The sequence below is a fragment of the Pleurodeles waltl genome, chromosome 10 (assembly GCF_031143425.1).
Source record: "Pleurodeles waltl isolate 20211129_DDA chromosome 10, aPleWal1.hap1.20221129, whole genome shotgun sequence".
NCBI lineage: Eukaryota > Metazoa > Chordata > Amphibia > Caudata > Salamandridae > Pleurodeles > Pleurodeles waltl.
The window spans coordinates 879709606-879733484 of record NC_090449.1 but is presented as its reverse complement, the minus strand read 5'-3'; positions in this window follow the sequence as shown (position 1 = coordinate 879733484).

The window sequence follows — 23879 nt, the reverse complement described above, 5'->3', positions numbered from 1 at the left end:
TCTTCATTGTCACTCCACTCACAAAACCAGTGTCCATCTCTCCATTGACCCCTGTCTGGCATCCCATATGTGAAGTAGACTCACCTGGGGAAACACAATCTCTGCATAGTGTGTGTAATACAGGGATTGACAGCACTACAATTCCCAGCAGGCACTGTTCTACAATTATAAAAACCAGAACAGTATATCTTACTCAAAATCACCTTGTTTGTCAACTCCCCATTGGTGTGTATCCACCTGAGAGGAGCAGTATAGTATGTGTGTGTGTAGAAAAGGCACTGACAGGACTGCTAAGGCCAGGAGGTGCCGGTACTGTCACTCCACTCAGCCAACACAGTGTTCTCTGCTCTATTGACCCTCGTCCCTGAACTCACCATTGAAATTTACTCACCTGGAAGGGTGCCATCTGTATAGTGTGTGTAGTACAGGTACTGATAGGACTGTTAAGGCCAGGAGGCACTGGTATCGTCACTACAAACACCAAAACAGTGTCTCCTTCCCTGAAGACAATAGTATTTCAAGTTTCAAATTATGTGTATTCACTGGGGGGTTTGGCATCTGTCAGTTAATGTGACACAGTGAGAGCAACAGGACTGCAACTCACAGCAGGTGCTGCTTCCCCAACTACCAGCACCAAAACTGTGCCCTTCCCCAAAATACACCTGGGTACCAAATCAACAATGAAGTGTACTCAATTGGGAGGAAACCATCAGTATAGTGTGTGTAATACAGGGAGTTGCATGGCTGCAAATCACTGGAGACTCCCTTACTGTCACTCCATACAACAGCCCAGGGAACACTTGAAAATATACCCTTATTTGGGAAATCACACATGAAGTGTACTCACCTGGAGGGATGACATATAACAAGTGCATGAAGTACCAGGAGTGACATGACTGCTAAAGCCAGGAGGCCCTGTCTCCCCAAATCCAAACACAAGCCCAGTTTGCATCTGTCAAAATGTCCTTGTTTGTTAACTTGCAATGGAAGTGTACTCACCTAAGAGGATGACCCATGTATACTGTGTGTAGTACTTGGAGTAACATGACAGTGGATCCCAGGACGGCCAGTCCCTGTAACTCCAATAACCAGACCAGTGTCAATATGACATTGTGCATTTGTTTTTGAACTCACAAAGGAAGGATATCCCTCTGCAGGGCAATGTTGTGGAGCACGCAGCAGTCCGCAATGATCTTACACACTTTTTCACATGAGTAGAGGAGGGTCCCACTTGTCTTGTCCAGACACCTTTATCTGGGCTTCAGGAGCCCAAAAGCACGCTCCACGACATGTGTGTTCTTCTATGGGCATCGTTAAAGCATACTTACCCTGACGTAGTTGGGTTCCTCACCGGTGTCAACAACCATGGACGATTTGGGTATGCAGAATTCCCAATTTGGAATTCGACATATGTGCATCTATGAATCCCTCTCACTGGAATTTTTGCAGCAGACATCGCACAAAAGCAAGAATGACATATGTGACTTACCACCTAGCCAATCCTCTCTGGGTACAGTTGTGTCATCAGTGGGGGGATTTGCTGTTGTGCATAATGAAGGCATCATGGACTGAGCCCTGTTAACGGGCACAGACCTGTGAAATGTAGAGATCTGACAAATAAACAACTTGGACCTTGATAGAATGGAAGTTTTTCCTGTTGTGGTATACTTGTTCATTGCCATGTGGTGGGACCAAGGTAACATGTGTACCATCAATGGCGCCAATCACATGTGGGATGTGTGCCAAATGACAAAACTGAGCCTTCACATCTGCAAAAATCTCACGTTGAGGAAACCGGATGAAGCTGTCCAGGTGTTTCAACATTGCTGAGAGTACATCGTTCAAACCAAAACTGAACATAGGCTGGGACATCCCAGCAGATAGGGCCACTGTATTTTGGAAGGATCTTGTGGCCAGGAAGTGCAACACTGTCAAAACATGTGCAATGGGTAGTATGCTATTTGGATGATGAATGGCAGGCATCACATTTGGCTCCAACTGATGACATAGGTCCACAATTGTTTTCTGATTCTGACTGGAGATATGGATGATGTGTCAGTCTTCTTCAGTCTGTAGGTCTGGCAGTGGATGGTATTCAGGCGGTTGTCAGATCCCCCCCCTCTCTGGGTACCTATTAATGGCAAGAAATTATTTTTCCCATCATTCAATGTGTGCCTTGCAGCATACATGATGCATGTCAATGACAAACTGTGACAAGGCATGTCGTAAGTTGAGGATATGATTGCTACACAGCACACATCATAACTGTTGATCGCTCAGAAGTAACATCTTACCCCCTTACTTTGCAACACATGTGTACACATCATCTATCTGGTCATCAACAATTTGTGCATGAAACTTGTCATTCAGACTGTGACTTGATGTACCATATGTGCTAACAATATGCAAAAATGGTGTCTGTGTGGTGGGACCTACATGAGAGAACAAGACAAGCACTTATCACTGGAATTATTTTTTTTTTAGTTGTGACACATCTTTCAGAGCCATGTAACACATTTCAGGCCCCTATAATGGCAGGTGCCTGACCTACTCCAATGGACAGTAGGAACCACCCACGAATGCCGGTGGAAGTCGTCACAGCGGTAGGCGTTTACAACCATGGAGGACACAGCCATAGGCTAATGTTGTTGCCTGTGGCGTTTGCAGGCCAGTGGCTGTGTCTCCAGGTGGTGACAGCTGTATCTGTGGTGGACGTAACCGCCATGTTCTGCAAAATACCACACTTGAGTCCTGACACTACTGTCAGCAAGACTTCCACTACCTGAGCTGCTGTGTACCACCTTTGGGAGCAATCATGAAACATCTAGCAGGTGATAGGGACCCTGCCTTCTCCCCAGAGGAGCTAGAGGGGTTAATCAAAGAGGTCCTACCGCTGTATGAACAGCTTTATGGTGCACCAGAAGAGCATGTAGGTACCTCATGTCCACATATTGTTTCTATGTACTTCACTATATATTTCCTTTGCATAGGTTAGATTGTACCCATGTGTTCCAGAATGTAAAGTCAAGACCATGGAGGTGCAGTCGGTGTGGCATCAATGGGAGAGTCAATGTGGAAGTATCTGTGTTCAGTGCCAGATGTTGAGTCCTAATACATTGTTGTGTGTGTGTTTTGAGTGTACTCTGATCCACCGTATGTTGGATGCACAGCCATTCTCACACATCTCTTACCACATGGATATTGTAAATGTGAGACAACATGTATTTGCATGACAGCTTGAGCTGTGTATGCATGTTGTATGTTTGAGGTGTGTGTAAAGTGAGATATGTTGCCACTGAGATTTCAAACCACATCTGGTCTTGCTAAACTGTTGGTTTGAAGGCATATCCTAACTCACTCTGCCCTTCAGGTTGCCACATAAACACTACATGCCAAATTGCTGTTGGCTACATGATGTACAGTCATGCATGGGAGTGATGGGAATGGAGTTTCATGTAGGTTCTGTCTGCTCATCCTGCACACACCAGGACCTGTCAGATGTATCTCCCAGTATGGGTCCAATTCAAGGCTCGTGTTGAGTCATGTTTGCTCTGCAACTGTGGCACCGTGCCTTGCATCCCAGTAGATCCTGTTATGTGGCCGCACCGAGGCTCTCTGCTAATATGCAGCTTCTTGAAGCTCTTTCCCTGATGAATATGTAACTGGTTTTAGGGGAGAGTTAATGATCTGTGGCCAATCTGCACTTGGTATCCTTGTCAATGTGTGTCTCTGTCCCCTGACAGGTCCCTTACTCACATAGCCCTGTTGTCATCTTCACACAGGTCACATTTGTCCTGTGAAGGCTTATTGCATAAATGATAGTCCCACAAAGTATTGATTCCTGGGAACCCATTACATGTGACTCAGTAGCTTGGGCACATGGCAGAAAATGGATTATGCATTCCTTTGTTTGTTGGATGCCTTCTCTGTAGGATGGACACATATGTCCCAAAGCATGTTCTGTGGCACAGGTACATGACACAGAACCCCACCCCCTGAGGTGGCATGAGTATGCATTTGTTAGTCCACGGGTCCACACATGGACAGAGTAGACAATTTCTGTACTCCCATGCCAGTTGCTTCATTGTTAACCATGTAATGTTTGAGTTGGTACTCTGGCAGTAGCATGTAGAAATACTATGTAGAGAATAATTCTCATAGAGTATGAGTGTTTAATGCATTCATGCCCAAGGAGTCTACTTTTCAGAAGCCACAGAGGTGTGATGGGTCCCATAGATCCTCAGATCTCAGCCAGATTGCTAGAGCACATCCCACAAGATGTCAGTTGATCTACTTAGTCAGTGGAGGGCCGGAGGAGGATGGTGGGTTTGTCTGCAGACTGGGAAGTATTTGTAGTCATGTTCCTGTACTCAATGGCTAGTATGTGCCAAACTTGGAAAGTTTACGCACCACAGACTGTTCTTAGCATTGTACACTGACGTGTGATTTGGATGGGACTTGTGGATATAATTTCTTGTGTTGTCTTTTGCATTGATGTAGGCCAACACTCATCAGAAGAAAAGGATATGGAGAGCCATCACCAGTAAGGTGCGGACCCTAGGGGTCTACAGCCGGTGGAGCACCCACTGTCACAAGAGGTGGGAGGACCTGACATGCATTCTGACAGTAGCCTACCCAGAGCTTGATGGGCATTTTAGGGCAGCACAGCAGCCACAAGTGGGTGAGTACACAACAAATTCCGGCCTGTCCCATTGCCAGACGGTTGTGTGAGGTACTGACTGCTCCCTCAGATAATTAGTAGATGGGAGATTGTGTTGATATGTCATGTGTATCAAACTGATGTGCCTTGCCTTTTGAACCAGGAACCTGGTACAGAACTGGGGGTAATCCTCAAACCACTTATTCTGCAGGGAGCACAAATGGCTGTGTACAGTGATCATTCATGTACTGGTTGTTTTTGTGGGTGTAACTTCTCACCTACAGATCCCTACCCCTAAAAGTTACAGGCCAAAGGTAAGTGGGTTATGAATCATTGTTCTCTGATATCTGTGTATATGTGTATGTAGACATCTGCCACTCAGAAACTATTTATCTTCAGTATATGATTGGTGCTAGTGCCTCACTGCAGTCTGTGATGTGTAGGTGTCCATCATACATGTGACATGGCTTACATGGCTAATTGTAAGCAGATGTAGCAAACTAATTTCCCTTATTAAATGGGGAATATCCATTGTGATTAATTATGTCGCATGACTGTTGCCAACATTCCTTGTGCCTACATGTGTCTCTTTCTCTTTGCAAAACATTCTTTTGTGGCACCACTAATATATTACGGACATTACGGCCCTCATTACAACCCTTGCGGTCGGTGTTAAAGCGGCGGTAAGACCTCCAACAGGCCGGCGGTAAAAAAAATAGAATCACGACCATGGCGGAAACCGCCAACATAGACAGACACTTTAACACTCCGACCGCCACGGCGGTACAAACAAACAGCATGGCGATCACCGCCAACAGACAGGCGGAAGACAATGTACCGCCCACACTATTAAGAGAGGCCAATCTGCCACCTTTTTGTGGGGCGGAGTCAACGCAAACAAAAACACGGCGGAAACAGGACTTGGAAGGGGAAACACTCACCTCCACACAACCCACGAGGAACCAGGACGCCGTGGAGCCAGATCTCCAAATCCTCCCTGCGATAGTCTTCCTGCTCCTCTACCAGGAGCACGAAAGACGGTGGGGACGCCACGGTGAGTACTGCACCTACAACACAGGGGAGGGAGGGAAAAGAGAGTGACACACACACGCAACACGCAACACCCCCACCCACAACAACACACACACCAATACATGCTGCAACATTACATTTACACCCCCCAATCCTCCTGGAAGAACGCAATGAAAAAAGGAAATGATTGTAACGATTGTAATCAATAAAAATCCATTAGTCAAAACTTTAAATACAGTATAAACAATTATGTACACCAACAATTCGAGTCTGGTTACTGCACCATTCATAGTCCGTGGACCACTGGGCCCAAAATGCATGGGCGAGGCCCACACTCGATACCCAACTCGAAATGGAGAGAACACTGCTGGGGCATCAGATCGAAATGAAACAGGCACCTCAGGGGGAAGGGAATGGGGACCACTTCAGCCGGATGAATGCACGACGCCAGCTCCACGAGGGGGCTCCATGCCCATTGATTTATCCTGGGGAGTGCAAAGCCACAGTCTCTCAAGTCTCTCCAGTGGGTGGTTTGCCCACTGCTTTATCCTGGGGAGTGCAAAGCCACAGTCTCTCAAGTCTCTCCAGTGGGTGGTTTGCCCACTGCTTTATCCTGAGGAATTCAAAGCCACAGTCTCTCAAGTGGATGCTTTTCTCCACTGGTTCTGGAGGGGGCTTGGTGCCCAGAGTGCTTCATCCTGTCAAGGACTGAGGTAGTGGATGCCTTTCTCCACTGGTTCTGGAGGGGGCTTGTGCCCAGAGTGCTTCATCCTGCCAAGAACTGAGGTAGTGGATGCCTTTCTCCACTGGTTCTAGAGGGGGCTTGGTGCCCAGAGTGCTTCATCCTGCCAAGGACTGAGGTAGTGGATGCCTTTCTCCACTGGTTCTGGAGGGGGCTTGGTGCCCAGAGTGCCTCATCCTGCCAAGGACTGAGGTAGTGGATGCCTTTCTCCACTGGTTCTGGAGGGGGCTTTGTGCACAGAGTGCTTCATCCTGCCAAGGACTGAGGTAGTGGATGCCTTTCTCCACTGGTTCTGGAGGGGCCTTGATGCCCAGAGTGCTTCATCCTGCCAAGGACTGAGGTAGTGGATGCCTTTCTCCACTGGTTCTGGAGGGGGCTTTGTCCCCAGAGTGCTTCATCCTGCCAAGGACTGAGGTAGTGGATGTGACACTCCACTGACAGTGGTGCAACATGCAAGCTGCCCAGGCTCCTGGAACTAACCACCAGCCTCGTACGACTGACCACTGGGGATGCCAGCCATGTCTGCAGTGGTGCCACTGGCTCAGGATGTCGCGGGGCCGCTGGTGGTGCTGGCGGCGGGGTCAGTAGCGTCGGTGCTTGCGGCGGACTCTGTGGCATCGGTGCTGGTGGCGGTCTTTGTGGCGGCGGTGCTGGTGGCGGCCTCACTGACTGCGGTGCTGGTGGTGGCCTCACTGACAGCGGTGCTGGTGGTGGCCTCACTGACAGCGGTGCTGGTGGTGGCCTCACTGACTGCGGTGCTGGCGGCGGTGTCAGTAGCGGCGGTGCTGGTGGCGGGCTCACTGACTGTGGTGCTGGCAGTGGTGTCAGTAGCGGCGGTGCTGGTGGCGGCCTCACTGACTGCGGTGCTGGTGAAGGGCACAGTGTCTGCGGTGCTGGCGGCGGTGTCTGTGGCAGCAGTGCAGGTGGCGGTGCCGGTGGTGGTCTTGTCCGCCATGCAGGTTGGCGTCGACGTGGACCTGCCTTTGTTTTTTTGGCCCTTCCCCACCTTGGATTGTGGTGCAGCTGTCTTGCCACTTTCAACTTTTGTTTTTCCTGAGCCCTTGGTGGCAGGTGTTTTCGCCTTCTCCCTCCGGGATGTGGGCAACGTTTTCTGTTTTGGAGGTGGGGGAATGTCCTTGCCCTCGCTCCTTGGGACACTGGCAGCCCTGTTGCTTGGCACACTCCAAAATCCTGCTATTGCTGGCACCAGTGCCCGGTGATGTGGTGGCTGAGGTGCTGGGTTGGGACCTGGAAAGGCGGGCCCTAGGGGACGGACGGGGGGGGAGGTGTAGGAAAGAGGTCAACATTTGAAAGGAAAAGCTTTTTATACACATTGGGACGGGTAGATGGAGGGGGTTTGAGAGTGGAGGAAGAGGTAGTGGATGTAGGAGGTGTACGTTTGCTGACTTTGGGTGAAGGTGCATGGGCTGGAGGCTGTTGTGAGGTGGATGGCTGTTGGGTGGGTGTGTGATTGCGTTTGTGTACTTTGGGAGGAGGGCTCACAGACACACTGGGAGAGGACACAGGGGATGTGTGAATGGTAGTGGGGGTGGTGATTGCACGTGAGCGGTGTGTGGTGATGGGTGTACTGGTGATGGAGGTAGTGGCTGAAGATGTAGTGCATGCAGGTGTGAGTGGAGATGAGACAGGGAGGGAGGAGGGAGACGTGGAGGAGGGGGACACAGTGGAGACAGTGGATGTGGGTATGTGTACATGGGTATGATGCTTGTGGGAGTGCCTGTGTGGTGTGTGGTGCTTATGTTTGCCAGAGCCACCCTTGTGTGTTGAGGTGTGTGCATGCTGGTCTGATGGTGTGCTTGGGATAGGCTGAGGTACAGGGGATTGGGTCTGGGTGGAGGAGGTTGGAGGGGGGAGGCTGGACACAGGAACAAGGGCTGCCATCAGTGCTGAGGCCAGAGCCTGAAATGCTCGCTGTTGGGCTGCCTGGCCAGAATGAATGCCCTCCAGGTATGCATTTGTTTGTTGCAACTGCCTCTCTACGCCATGGATGGCATTCAGAATGGTAGACTGCCCAACAGTGAGGGATCTCAGGAAGTCAATAGCCTCCTCACTGAGGGCAGCAGGGCTGACTGGGGCTTGGCCTGAGGTGCCTGGGGCGAAGGAGATGCCCACCCTCCTGGGTTAGGGGGAACGGGACACACGCTGAGGGGCTGCTGGGAGGGTGGTGCTGGTAGGGGGGGTGGCGGCTTTACCTGTAGATGCGGTGGGCACAGAGGGCCCGCCACTGCAAGGGTGCTTCCATCAGAGGAGGAGTCGGTGTCGCTGGTCTCTGCTCCTGTCCCCGCCTTGGAGCTCCCCTCGCCCTCCGTCCCACTGGTGGCTTCAGACTCTGTTGTCTCGCCCTCCAGGGCCATGTGGGATGCAGCTCCCTCCTGCTCCGGTGGCACTGCTCCTCCGCCTGATGATGCTAATGCACACAAGAACAGGGAGTCCACAAAAAGGGGGGGGGGGAAGAAAGAAGAAAGACATGTTCAGTGCATGCAATACCACTACCGTTGGCGGACACAACAGACACAGCAGCCCTCTGCACTACGCCATGCACTTAGAGTTCCCTAATTAATCACAGGGACATGGGGTACAAGGCCTATGCCCGATTGCTGCACACATGGAAGTCACAGGCGCCTGACTAGGTGTAGATGGCTCTTACCACTGGTGAGGTTGGGGTGCCACATAGCCTGCCTCACAAAAGGTCCTTGCCTACAAAGCTCGCCCTGGCCTAGGGTAACCCACGGCCCACCTCCCCCACCCAGACACCTCCTAATGCACGCAGAGTCAGATGGATGTGACTGTACTCACCCCCTTGTGGCTGCTGTGATGCCCTCAAGCGCCCATCCAACTCCGGATACACCACCGCCAGGACCCGGAACATCAGGGGTGTCATGATGTGACAGGCACCCCTCCCACATTGGGAGGCCATCCCCAGCTCCGCCTCCGCCGTCTTCTTGCTCCAGCGGCGAGTGTCCTCCCATCTTTTACGGCAGTGGGTGCTTCGTCTGTGGTGGACCCCCAGGGTCCGGACATCCTTGGCGATGGCACGCCAAATATCCTTCTTCTGGTGGGTGCTGACCTAGAGGAATAGTACAGGGCAAAAGGAAAAACGTTAACCGTCCTGACTGTCGCAGTCATTGGCCCATGTTCCTACCCTTGCCCTGACGCACATACAGTCACCGTCCGCTCATGCAGGCCTCAGTCCCCCCCGTATCTTCCATCCACACCACTCCAAACATGCATTGCCCATACAGCATGCTCACAGTGTACTCACCTGTTTGTCTGGAGGACCGTAGAGTAGCGTGTACTGGAGGAGGACCCCATCGACTAACTTCTCCAACTCCTTCGAAGTGAAGGCAGGGGCCCTTTCCCCAGACACATGAGCCATCGTCGCTTCCAGACACAGGTCACAGCAGCACTTGCAGTGTAGGTCCTCTCCTGTCGAAGGTCAGGTATCAAGTGAGTGAACAGACAGAAAATGGCGGTCATGTCTGCGGCGGTGTGTACCTTCACCGCCGGCGTACATCGTCATTGGCTCCTGGGACCCATAGGGTCCAATGTTAACCAATGCAGGATTGTGCTGCGGTCTTCGACCGCCTACCGAGACGGTGTAGAACGCCAGCGCTGTTACCTCATATCCCCTTGTCCCACCTTACAGATCATGCAGCCGCCATTTCAGGTGGCCACATGCCATTATTTGTAAATGCGTCACAGATATCTAGGCCTTGCATACACACAGAGACAGGCACATAGCGGATTGACAAATGTGTGCAATAAAATCTTTTTTTTCTACCTCAGTGTTGGCTGACTCTGTGCTCGCTGTTCTCGTCCATAGGGCACGTCCGCTGGGGCAGGTGAGGAGATGGCGGCATCCTCCGGTGTACAGACCACTGGTGGACCTGTCAACAATGTAAGAGAGACATGTAATAGTCACCTACAGGCTTGATCGTGCCACAATACAGGAACTGTGTGCCCAGTTGGAGCCAGACCTGATTTCAGCTATCCGCCATCCCACAGGAACCCCCCCTCTAGTGCAGGTCCTGTCAGTACTCCATTTCCTGGCAAGTGGGTCTTTTCAAACAACAGTGGCCATTGCATCAGGGATGTCCCAGCCTATGTTTCTCAAACGTGTTGTCCAGAGTGTTTGCCCACAGTGAAAGGTGACTTCTATGCCCTGGGACATATCCCCAACATCATAGGTGCCATTGATGGGACCCATGTGGCCATGGTACCCCCGCAGGAGTGAACAGGTGTACGGAAACCGGAAGAGCTACCATTCAATGAATGTGAAGATGGTGTATTTGGCCGACCAGTACATCTCCCATGTGAATGCCAAGTTTCCAGGCCCAGTGCATGACGCTTACATTCTGAGGAATAGCAGCATCCCTTATGTGATGGGGCAACTCCAGAGGCACCGTGTGTGGCTAATAGGTGAGGACAAGGACCCTATACCGTGTGAATAGTTGTCTGGGTCTGGGGTTGTCCCTATGGCTACCCCAACCTGTCATGGCTACTGACCCCAGTGAGAAATCCCAGGACAAGGGCAGAGGAACGCTACAATGAGGTACATGGGTGAACTAGGAGAGTTATAGAAAGGACCTTCGGCCTCCTGAAGGCCAGGTTCCGGTGCCTCCATATGACAGGTGGTTCTCTCTACTACTCACCAAAGAAGGTGTGCCAGATCATTGTGGCCTGCTGTATGCTGCGCAACATGGCTTTGTGATGACAGGTGCATTTTCTGCAGGAGGATGGTCCAGAAGGAGGTCTTGAGGCAGCTGTGGAGCCTGTGGACAGTGAAGAAGAGGAGGCAGAAGAAGAGGATATCGACAACAGAAACAACGTGATCCAGCAATACTTCCAGTGAGACACAGGTAAGAAGCCGTCGCAGCCTCCTACATCTCATACAATTGTTAGACCTATCATATGTCTGTCACTTTCACCCATTGTATGGACCCTGACCTGTCACTTTGCCTTTCCATTTCACAGATGTGGGTCCCACTGTGTGACCTCTGCTATGTTACCTCATGGACAAGAGCTCTGTGACATAGGTATGTTGATAATACAATGAACTATTTTCCTCAGTTATTGCAAATACACATTAGTGAAATCACAGACTGACTCCAGATTGTTTTGTGATTCAAGGGTGTTTATTTAAGTGCAAATTAGTGGAGGGGGTTGTAAAATGGGCAGGGGTGATGGTGGAGGAATGTGCCTGGCAGAGTCCAGTCTATTTGTCTCACAGGTGCATTGTCCAAAGGGGCATAGGAAGTGGAGCTAGGGCAGTTTAAGGATGGACAGGGTGATGAAGTGGGACAGAAGGATGACATTCAGGGGGTCTAATTTCTTGGCGGGGGTCTTGGCATTGTTCTCTGTCTTTGTCTTGGATCTCAGGTACCGCTTGCGGGTGGTTCTCCATCTGCAGGGGGTGGGGTGCTGGTGTCGTGGTCCTGTGGCGGTGCCTCCTGTCCACTAGCGCCAGCGGAAGTGTTGGGCTGTTCATCATCGAGTCTAGTGTCAGGGGCCCCTTGTTGTGCCACAGTGTCCCTCCTGGTGTTCACAAGGTCCTTCAGCACCCCTACAATGGTGACCAGGGTGGTGATGATGGACCTGAGTTCCTCCCTGATCCCCAGATAATGTTGCTCCTGCAGCCGCTGGGTCTCCTTAAACTTGGCCAGTACCGTGGCCATCGTATCCTGGGAATGATGGGACTCTCCCATGATGTTGGAGAGGGCCTCATGGAGAGTGGGTTCCCTGGGCTTGTCCTCCCCCTGTCGCACAGCAGTCCTCCCAGTTCCCCTGTTTTCCTGTTCCTCTGTCCCCTGAACCGTGTGCCCACTGCCACTGACCCCAGGTCCCTGTTTTTCTTCGGTTTGTGGGTTTGCCTGGGTTCCTTGTAGTGGTGGACACACAGCTGCTTGACGTGTCCTGGGGACAGAGGGATGGGCCCGCTGGGTGGGTGCTGAGCTGGTGTTTCCTGAGGGGGGAGGCTCTGTGGTGACATGTGCCAGTGTGTGGGGAACGGACTGTCCCGAGGTCCCAGATGGGCCAGGCTGGTCATCTACATCCAGTTGGACAGAGCTGCTGTCATCACTGTGGGCCTCTTCTGTGGGGGGGTGGACATGTCTGGAACCTCCTGTCCGGTGACTTTGGGTAGGGGCCCTGCAGGGGTGTAAAGGCATGATTATTGCATCTGTGTGTGCCATTGTGTGCAATGGGTGGGTGACCCTGTACCCCAGTGCTTACATTCTTGTCTGGAACCTTGTGTGATATTTGGTTTGGGGATCTGTGTGTGTATCTGTGGTGGGCATGTGTTGGAAAATGGGTTATTGATAAGGGCAGGTAGGTACCTACACTTAGCAATAGGCCACTAACCTCCACTAAGGTCCAGTTAGGTCTCAGTAAATTAAATCCAGCTCAACCCTTGGTAGCTTGGCAACGAGCGTTAAGGCTTAACCTAGGAGACAGAGTGTAAAGCATTCAAATATCACAAAACAGTAATTAAATAAAACACAGGAAACAGTTTAAAAATCCAAAACCAATTTATAAAAATAGATTATATTTTTATCTTTAAAATGACACCAAAACGAATAAAATCGGATAAGGGGAACCGGAGATATGAATTTTTAAAGAATAATTATTTTCTTAGCGCCTAGAAACAAAAAGCGCCAATCGGGTCATCTAGTTGCACCTCAACCGGGGCAAAGTCAAAGTTTAAGGCCGACCGCGATGGAGCCCTGCTCAGCTACAGGCTGCGGGAGGCCTCGGTTAAAAGTTTACCTTCATACTTAGGCGGTCATTCTGACCGCGGCGGTCGGCGGTCGCCGCCAGCCAAGCGGTTCCCGCAGAAAGACCGCACCGCGGTCAAAAGACCGCGATGGCCATTCCGGCTTTCCCGCTGGGCCGGCGGGTGACCGCCAGAAGACCGCCGGCCGGCCCAGCGGGACAGCCCCTTTAACAATGAAGCCGGCTCGGAATGGAGCCGGCGGAGTTGAAGGGGTGCGACGGGTGTAGTGGCACCCGTCGCGATTTTCACTGTCTGCTAAGCAGACAGTGAAAATCTTTGTGGGGCCCTGTTAGGGGGCCCCTGCACTGCCCATGCCAGTGGCATGGGCAGTGCAGGGGCCCCCAGGGGCCCCACGGCACCCGTTCCCGCCATCCTGGTTCCGGCGGTGGACACCGCCAGAAACAGGCTGGCGGTAAGGGGGTCGGAATCCCCATGGCGGTGCTGCAAGCAGCGCCGCCATGGCGGGTTCCCTGGGCCAGCGGGAAACCGGCGGGAAACCGCCGGCTCCCCTTTTCCGACCGCAGCTTTACCGCCGCGGTCAGAATCACCCAGGAAGCACCACCAGCCTGTTGGCGGTACTTCCGCCGCACTCCGCCATGGCGGTCATGGACCGTCAAGGTCAGAATGACCCCCTTAGTCTTTTTTTTCAAAGATTTTCTTCAGCGGGACGAACCTGCCAGTCCAATCCGACATCCTGGAGCCCTTCTCCGGATACGCGATGCTTGAATCCTCGGTGGAGATTTTTACCTTCGGACTTAGTCGTTTTTTCGATGTGAAAATCCTTCGACCGGGGTAAACCTGGATCTTGATCCGACGTCCATGGAGCCCTCCTCGGATACGCTGGCTGGGAGGTCCCAGTCAACTTTTTACCTTCGGACTTAGGCGGTCATTCTGACCGCGGCGGTCGGCGCCCGCCAAGCGGTTCCCGCAGAAAGACCGCACCGCGGTCAAAAGACCGCGGCGGCCATTCCGGCTTTCCTGCTGGGCCGGCGGGCGACCGCCAGAAAACCGCCGGCCGGTCCAGCGGGACAGCCCCTTCAACAATGAAGCCAGCTCGGAATGGAGCCGGCGGAGTTGAAGGGGTGCGATGGGTGCAGTGGCACCCGTCGCGATTTTCACTGTCTGCTAAGCAGACAGTGAAAATCTTTGTGGGGCCCTGTTAGGGGGCCCCTGCACTGCCCATGCCAGTGGTATGGGCAGTGCAGAGGCCCCCAGGGGCCCCACGGCACCCGTTCACGCCATCCTGGTTCCGGCGGTGGACACTGCCAGAAACAGGCTGGCGGTAAGGGGGTTGGAATCCCCATGGCGGTGCTGCAAGCAGCGCCGCCATGGCGGGTTCCCTGGGCCAGCGGGAAACCGCTGGCTCCCCTTTTCTGACCGCGGCTTTACCGCCGCAGTCAGAATCGCCCAGGAAGCACCGCCAGCCTGTTGGCGGTACTTCTGCCGCACTCCGCCATGGCGGTCATGGACCGCAAAAGGTCAGAATGACCCCCTTAGTCTCTTTTTCTGAGATTTTCTTTACCGGGACGAACCAGCAAATCAGGCCGGGTCGTGGTTGAGGCAAGCCGGCTAGAGTTGCCGCGGCGGGTCGGTCCCTCTATGGAGCTTTTTTTTCAAAAGTTGTCCAAACTTCTCCAAACTTCTGGGGCTTCTCCCAGATGTCCTTTTAAGGTCCTTTTGGGGTCCACAGCTCACCCCAAGGGTCCAGAAGTTCTGAGATGGTCCTTGGGGGGTGCAGACTACAACTCCCAGAATGCACCTGGTGCAAACTCCTTTTTGGTCACTGGACAGTGGTCAGCTGGTCGCTTTCTTCAGGAGTTGGTGCAGGGGACTCTGGATAGCAATTTTTCACCTGTAGCAAACAGGGAGTCCCTCCTTGAACCAGTTGAAGCCAGGCAAAGTCCTTCTTGTGGTGAAGCCCAAGTGTGCAGCTGGTGCAGTCCTTCTGAGTGCAGGTTCCAGGTGCAGGCCAGGGGTCCAGCAGGGCAGTCCTTCTTCATCTGTAGTTCTTCCTTGTTGGATGTGGTAGGGAACTGAGGTGTGGGTGCAGGTCTGCCAGTTTTATCCTTGCTCCTGGGTGAGAAGCAGGGGGTCCTGGTTCTCCAATCAGGTGCAGGGTCCTTCCCCCTGTGACGACCACTTCCTGGGAAGTGTGGCAAAAATCAATCCCAGGAGGCAACATTCTCTAAAAATCCATCATGGATGAATCTGATTTTTGGAGGTTACATCTGGCTGAGCCCACCCACTGGTGTGGCTAAAAATCATAAACACACCCCTCTCCTGCCCTCTCCTAATCTAATCAAGGGGGCACCTAGTTGTCTGGGGTTGCAGGATGTGGGGGTGTTGCTGGCTGCTCCAAATGTCCTTCTCTGTCTTTGAAGACCAGTTTGGCAGCCCTCCCCCTTCCTGCCTCACCATCTGCTGAGGGGAGATTCCTTCCCACAGGCACATTCCTTTGTGTGAAGCCAGGCCACTTCACACCTCATCAAGGCAGCTTGGTCAAGCTGCTCAAGGCTGGCCAATCAGAGCACAGCAGCAAAAACAATGCAGGGCTGAAATTGGCAACTTTTCAGGTAAAGTTTAAAACTCTTTACCTGAACAAGTTATATTAAATCCAACAACTGGAAGCTGTGGGATTTATTACAACAATTCATTTGATACCAAACTCTTGGTATGCATCATTTAAGGAGACTTTAAAAATTAAAATAAAGTCTCCCCATTCTAGCCTATGAAGGCCATTTACTACAATGAGGGAAAAACGAATTTGGCTGTTTTTACCTCACCAGGGCTTATAAAACTATTTTTATAAAGTCCCTGCTTATAGTTACATGGCACCCAGCCCTAGGGGGACATAGGGCACACCTTAGGGGTGACGTATATGTAAAAATAAGGTAGTTTAAGACTTTGGAACTACTTTTAATTCCAAAGTCGAATTTGCATATAACTTTAATTTAAAAGCAGCCAGCAAGGCAGGCCTGCCTTTAAAATGACACTGGGCACCTCAGCAGTGCACCTATGGGTGCACCACCTATGCTGTGGTCCCTAAACCTACATGCCCTACCATATACTAGGGACTTATAGGTAGATTAACTTAGCCAATTATAATTAGCCTAATTTGCATATCCATTTTACACAGAGCACAGGCCCTGGGACTGGTTAGCAGTACCCAGGGCACCATCAGAGTCAGGAAAACACCAGCAAAAAGTGGAAAATGGGGGCAACACGTTAGGGGGCCTCTGCAATCAGCCCTGTTTTCTCACAGCATGTTTTGGTGATGGGTGTCCATGCTTTGGTGTTGCATGCAGGGCTTGGTGTTGGGATGTGTGGTTTGTGATAGTGGGACATATGTGAGGTGTTGGAGTGATGAGGTGAGGGCGAGGAGGGGGGTATGTGATAGCACACAGGTAGGGTGGGGATGTAATAGTTAAGATTTGACTTACCAGAGTCCATTCCTCCTGCTACTTCTGTGAGGCCCTCAGGATGCAGTATGGCCAAGCCTCCCATGTTGTTAGTTGTGGGGGAGAAGGTGGGGATCCGCCGCCAGTCCTCTGAAATGCAATCTGGTGTCTTGAGACCACGGAACACACTTTCCCCCGTAGGTCGTTCCACCTCTTCCTGATGCCATCCAGTGTTCTTGGATGCTGTCCCACTGAGTTGACCCTGTCTACGATTCTGCGCCATAGCTCCATCTTCCTAGCAATGGAGGTATGCTGCACCTGTGAACCGAATAGCTGTGGCTCTACCCGGATAATTTCTTCCACCATGACCCTGAGCTCCTCCTCAGGAAACCTGGGGTGTCTTTACGGGTCCATGGTATGGAGTGGGTGATGTGTGAGGTGGTGTGTGTTGTGATGTGTGAGGGGATGTGTTTGTGTGTGTTGTGTGAGGTGTGTGGATGTTGTGTGAGTGATGGTGTTGTGTGCCTGTGGATGCTAGTTTGTTGATGGTGGTGTCTCTCTCTGTGCTTCGTTCTCAAATTTTATTGTAGGGGTTTGTGGGTGATGTGGGTGTGTGTTATATATTGTATTGAGTGTGTGGGAGTGGTGTGTGTATGTGTATCAGGAGTGTGTATTTCGAATTGTCCAATGTGGTGGTGTTTTGTAAATGTGTGTGTATTTTGAGCGCGGCGGTGTGTACGGCAATGCAATACCACAGTTGAAAGACCGCCACGTGGATTAGTTGGTCGTGATAGTGTGGGCGTATTCCTGTTGGTGTGACGGTGGAGGTTTTGTTATCGCCAGTTTATCACTGACCTTTGGTGTGGCGGATTTGTGTGGGTGTCTAGATTTTGGCGGATTCCGGCATGTAGGTCATAATAGCTGTGGCGGATTTCCGCGGCCGCAGCGGTGTGTTGGCGGTCTTCTGCATGGCGGTAAGCGAGATTTACCGCCAATGTTGTAATGAGGGCCTACATCTTTTGATGACAACAGGGATACACTAGCAGCAGAACTTTTTTATTTCAAACCTTTACTGAACAAAGGAAATAATACCACACACATGCAAGAGGGCTTAAGACAAACATTCATTAGACTGGAATGCCTAAAAAACAAGAACCTTCTAAATGGTGGGATGCTACAACCTTAAAAAGATACCTAGAAACAGAAGAGACATTCTTTAAACCACATTTAATGACTGATGCCCTACATACATCTGAAACACAGCTTTTTCATACATGACTGATTCAAGTTCATAGGGACTCATCACTACAAATTTTCAGCCTTGAAAAAGTCACTTTGTGACTAAACACGTGTTGGCTGTTATTGTATTGGACTGACTACGGGCTGTTGCTGAATGTGCTGTTATTGTATGCACTGACTATGGGCTGTTACTGTATGGATTGACCATGGAAAAATACACGTATTTCCAATAGCCATATATAAATGAACTAAGTTGTAAAGAACTTCCTTTGATGAAAATAAACCTACAAGGTTACAAGGAGAGAAGAACTTCGCTCCATTTTTGTTTTTCTTTAAAAACTGGTCTTATATTACTTTATATTCAGTAAATTACCAAAGATGCTTGACATGCCTGTGCTGGAGTGCTGTTGTCTTAATTAGGTATAGTTGTCATGTTGTTCTTTGTCTCTTTGTCTTTCTGTGTTTTGTGCATGCCGTTGTCCTTCCATTGTGCTGTGATGTGTGTGATGTCTGTGTCCATTGAATGGATGTTTACTGATGGCGTTGTTTGTGTTCCATGCCACTTCAATACATATTTGTGTTTTATGTGAGGACAGTCCCTGGCCAGTGGTGAATGTGAGTATGTGAGTTGTATTTGTGCTGTGGGTGTGTTGTTGTTGAAATGTGTGACAAAGCTGTGTAGCCTTCAGACTCCCTGTGTCTGAGCTGTGCGGCCATGTGTACTTGTGTGGTATTGCAGTGCAGTGTGAGTGTGCTGGCCAGTGTGCATATTGTGACTGTGTGTGGGCCCATGTTGATATATGTTTGTGAGTGTGTGTTGTTTGAGATGTCTACATGCTTCCTGTGGAGAATCCCCCCCATGGTGCTACAAGCTCTTTTTGAGGATGGTGAAGGAGGCAGGTATGTGTCCAGGGTCTCTTTGATTTCATTGTCTATTGAAGAGTATCAGCAGTGGCATGACATTTGTGAATGGCTCTCTGGCTACCTGTAGGTGAGTTTTTCCCTTTCTACTGTCTGTTAACACCTTCTGGTACGTGGTGCTTGGCCCGTCACGGTCACATTGGTAGTGTGCAACCTCGTAATGAGTCCAGCAGAAGCACTGGCTCCTCCGGCCTGCTTGTGCTTCCTTGTGTCCGTGACGGTCTATGCTGCCTGGTGGTTCTGGCGCGGCTGGCGGTCTTGTGTTGGTACGACCACCAAACTCGTAATACGGTGGTCACATCCGCCAGACCATTGACAATCCGACCACCACCATGGTAGTCCCGGGACCACCAAACTCATAAGGAGGCCCTGTTGTTTATTTTGGTCTCCTGTGCCAAGACGTTGTCATAAACATTCCACCATATTATTTGGAATTTGGGTTGACATCTATGATAATAATCCATTGCAGGCTTAGTTTATGTTCTTTTTGTTGGTAGAAAGAGCTTTCAGTTAGTAAATTGTATTGGTTAGCCACCTCTGTGACATGGACCTAAGTTAGTGCTATCATTTTGTTTTATTTTAAAGACAAATTGACCATACAATATTTTACACTGACTGCAGATTGCTGGATGAGTCTCCATATGCTTTAATGGAAATGATAGTAGCCATGTATGGCTGTATGGGGGAAAAGTTTTAAAATAGTTTGCATTATGGCTTGTTCAAAGTCTGTGAATATTTTTTGTGGGTAGTAGTTTTTAATGTGGTTTAGGAGTTTTTAGTAAGTACTACTTTGTTCATTTGGAAATAGGTCACATATAAAAGGGATATTTGTGCTTTGATATTCATCATGTATGGTACAAATCTGAGTGTACGGTTTGCAACACATTTTGATGAGATCGTCCATCATCCAGGTTTGACAATTGCTTAGTTTCAGTAAGTTATCAGCTGTGGAAATTATTAAGATGTGTCTATCATTGTTTAGGTTGTCATATAACAGGAAGGGTTGCACATTATGGGCCTCGTTATGAGTTTGGCACTCTGACGGTAAGACTGCTGCCGTGGTGGCCGCCAAAGGACCGCCATATTAAAGAGGCACACAGCTCAGACTGTAAAAAAAAAACAATTTCCTAAAACCGCCAAGACACTGGCGGACGGAAAAAAGGCAAATCAACCACCAGCATTGCCTGCCTGACAAAAATCAACCAATCTAAATACGATCCACAAATCACAAGAGGAGTTCTTCTATGGTAGAAAACTATTGTCAGTGTGAACCACGGCAGTCTGAACTCACATCAGTCAGAACACTACACAACACTGGACAGCTCGAATACCCCATACCTGAAGCACATGCCATAAATCCACACACCTGACACACCTACACACTGCACTATAAAACACACCCCTAAACACCCACAATCCTTTGCTACCAGAACACACTCACAGCTAGACACTAGCAAATAAATTATATCTGGCTAAACAAACAATAGGCATGCCTACTCATTACACCCAGCACACATCCCACACTTGCCCAACATACACAACACACAATTTTCCAACCCATACAATGCACACCAACCGTCACCCACTCACATCACAACACCTACACCTCATCACAAACATTATTCATCCTTTTTTCACTACCTTACCGTCTTTACTACAACTACGATGTCACCACAAAAACATACATGTTTCACTGACGATGAGTTGAGGATCACGGTGGACAAAATTGTCAGGGTAGAGCCATATCTATTTGAACCACAGATCTATCAAACATCAATAGCTAGGAAAATGGAGTTGTGGCAAAGGTTATTGACAGGGTCAATGCAGCAGGCAGTTACCCACACACAAGGGAGGACATCAGGAAGAAATGGAACAACCTGAGGGGAAGGTACGTTCAATGGCATCCAGGCACCAGCTGGTGGTCCTCAAGACTGGTGGTGGGCCCCCACCTTCTCCCCCACAGTTTATATCATGGGAGGAGAAGGTCTTGTGTTGGACCTGGCCCTTTTACAGGGTCATTCCCCAGACCTTTTGCTTTTTGCCTCCTTATTTTCCTGACCTTTGTTGGCTGACGTTTTGCTAACCAGTGCTAAAGTGCATGTGCTCTCCCTTAGAAAATTGATATGATTGGCTTATACCTAATTGGCATATTTAATTTACCTATAAAGTCCCTTGTAAAGTGGTATCCCTATACCCAGTGCTGCTTGCGCCACCCACTGAAGTAGCTTCTCAAACCTATCTCAGGACTGCTAGCGCAGGGCCTGTGTGCACAGGTTTCCGCCACAGGGACCTGGCATCTAAATTTACTTGCTAGGCCCAGAACTCCACTTTTACTACATGTAAATCACCCCTAAGGTACACCCTAGCTAGCCCTTTTGGCAGGGTGACATGTATGTAGAAGGCAGGACATGTGCCATGTTGCGTGGCCTGTCCTGGTAGTGACAAACAGCCTAACTTTGTGTCTCACAGCTGTGAATGCTGCCTTCTCAAAGGATTGCATTGGAAATGCCCTGCCTTGTCTGATTTATGAGGGGTAGGGTAGGCATGTTTGGTATGGTTGTGATAGTGGTGAGAAATGCTTCTTACTGGTGTAGGTGTATTTTTTATTACTATCACAGAAATGCCACTTCTAGAAAGTGCGCATCTATCTGTGCTTATGACTTTGGTGTTTTGCAGCCTGCCTCCAGTCCACGTCTGGGCAGACTGACAGTTGGGGCTTTGTGCATACTTCTCAGACAGCCTGAACACAGGGAGGGTGGAGGTGTCACAGAGATGCATCTACATATTGTAAAGCCTTCCTGGGCTGAGAGAAGGGAGAGGCGGGGCACACCTGCATTTGTAAAGGCTGTACCCTGGCTTCACACAATAGGGTCGTTTACCCCCCACTGATGTTTGGAGCCTGTGCTGGAGGAGAGAAAGGGCTCTCCCAGAACCATTTGTAACTGGTTGGAACCCCCCCTCTTCCCCATTGGAAAACACACTGTAAACCTAGTATAAGTACAGGGGAATTTTCCCCACAATTTAGACATCATTTTGAACACTCTGGGAACTCCAGGAACATTACCTGGAACTGGACAGGACGCTGTTGAGAAGACTCACCAGGACCACCATGGACTGCTGCTGCTGTGCTGACCTGTGACCTGCTTGGTCACTAGGAGAAACTGACACTGCTGGCATTCCCTTGTGTGCTGGCCTGTAGCTGGGTTTGCCAGCCCTGCACCCCTTCTTCCTTGTTTTCGTCTCCAGAGAAAGAGTGCTATGGCCCCTGACCTCTGTAAACTTAGTCCTGCACACGGACGGCTGTTTTGATGAGGAAGCACTGAGAGAACGCTCCTGAGTGCCTTGCACACTTTTAAAGTGATTTTTCTGGCCCAAAATCACCACCGCAGCCCGGGATCTCTCTCGTGCCCCTCGTGCTACTTTGAGCGCTCTTTGTGCCTGAAAGACATCACCGCCGCAGCCCGGGCTTATAGTAATATCCTCGCGCCTCGACAAGTGCTCCCCTGCTGTTACGGATCACCACCGCAGCCCGGGTGTTGAATTATTGTAAGCTTAAGGCTCGCGCTGTTTTCAGTGTCCAGAGGAGGAAGCGTGCTCCATTCGGCGCCCCCGGGGCACGGTCCGCTCTCTGGAGCGCCCCCAGGGCACCAGCTGCCTCCGATTCCTGCAGAGTCACTGCGGCAGCCAAGGAACAGCTCAGGACACTCGCGCACCACGTCGGGTGCTGGCGAGTGCCTTATCGGGCCCCAGGAGGGGTCTGAGCTCCCAGGGAGCAGCACCGCAGGACTCAGATAAGGCACAGGGAGTGCCCCCCTTCCCCGGTCTCTGCACTAGGAGCAGGACGCTCCTGTTTCACTTTAAAAAAACTAAACGGGCATTGTTTCTTATAAACCAGGAAGGGAGACCTTAACGGAGGCCCCCTTCTTCTCGCCCTAATTGTTGTTGGGCCTCGCCTGGTCCCCACCCAGAGGACAGGGTGTAAGGAGGCTGAGGCAGGCCCCCATCTGAATCGCGGGCCCCTGGAGGGGCCTGTTTTCTACCAGGAGAGGGTGCCGACCACCCCTCTCCCCCAGGGGCACCGCGTGGCCCCTGTTTAGTGCACAGTAGCACTGTGGGCCCTCTATGGTCCCCCTTCTAGGCACAGGGAGTGCCTCTTCTACTGGAAACCAGGTACTTTTAGAGATATTGTGGCTCAGTCAGCCAAGTATGGGCCTAGGGAAATCCTTATGATTTACCTGCTTTTCCTGCCAGTAGACATATGTGATAATGTTCCTTTTATGGGCATGATTTGCTGATATGTATTTATGTGACTTGTGAGATGTTTTCTAATGTTCCTTTTATGGATATTTAGGAATTATTCATGATAAGTGCATAGAATTCTTACTGTAATTCCTGACTACTGCTTATGTTGCAGAATCCTGAGTACTTACGTGTTCTAATGTGACAACTGCGGATTCTTGCAGAGTATTAGTCACTTGTGTAACGTTCTGATAACTGCTAAGGTAGCAGGGTATTACTTACGTGTAATGATGGTCTAATTATGTTTTGTGCAATACAGTTTATTTTTATATAGGTCAGTTTGGTTTAGTTTGTGGTGTACATTTTGCATCACATGTGTTGTGTGTGTTGTGCAAATGCTTTACACATTGCCTCCAGGTTAGGCCTGACTGCTCGTGCCAAGGTACCAAGGAAGTGAGCAGGGCTTACCTTGGACATGTAACTCCCTTGCCCTGACTAGAGTTGGTGGGTTCTGCCTGGCTTAGGTGCATATCCTAGCCAACCAGAAACCCCATTTCTAACATCTTGGATATCCTGCTTCCTGAGGGCCTGACAGGAATACCCGGGGAAGTGGAGTCATGTAAGTAACAACAACATTCATGTCACCAGTCTTGTCTTGCATGCTCACTCATCACCTTTCCCCACCCCAATGACCAAACCACCCACCATCTCTCTGCTCAAAGCGCCAAATACCCTCGCTGCCATGCCATATGTCAGGTAAACTCACCTGGGGCTACAGTGTTTGGGAAGGGCATGTGAAGAAATCCTGGAAACTGACAGCACCACAACTCCCAGAAGGCAATGTTTCACCATGAA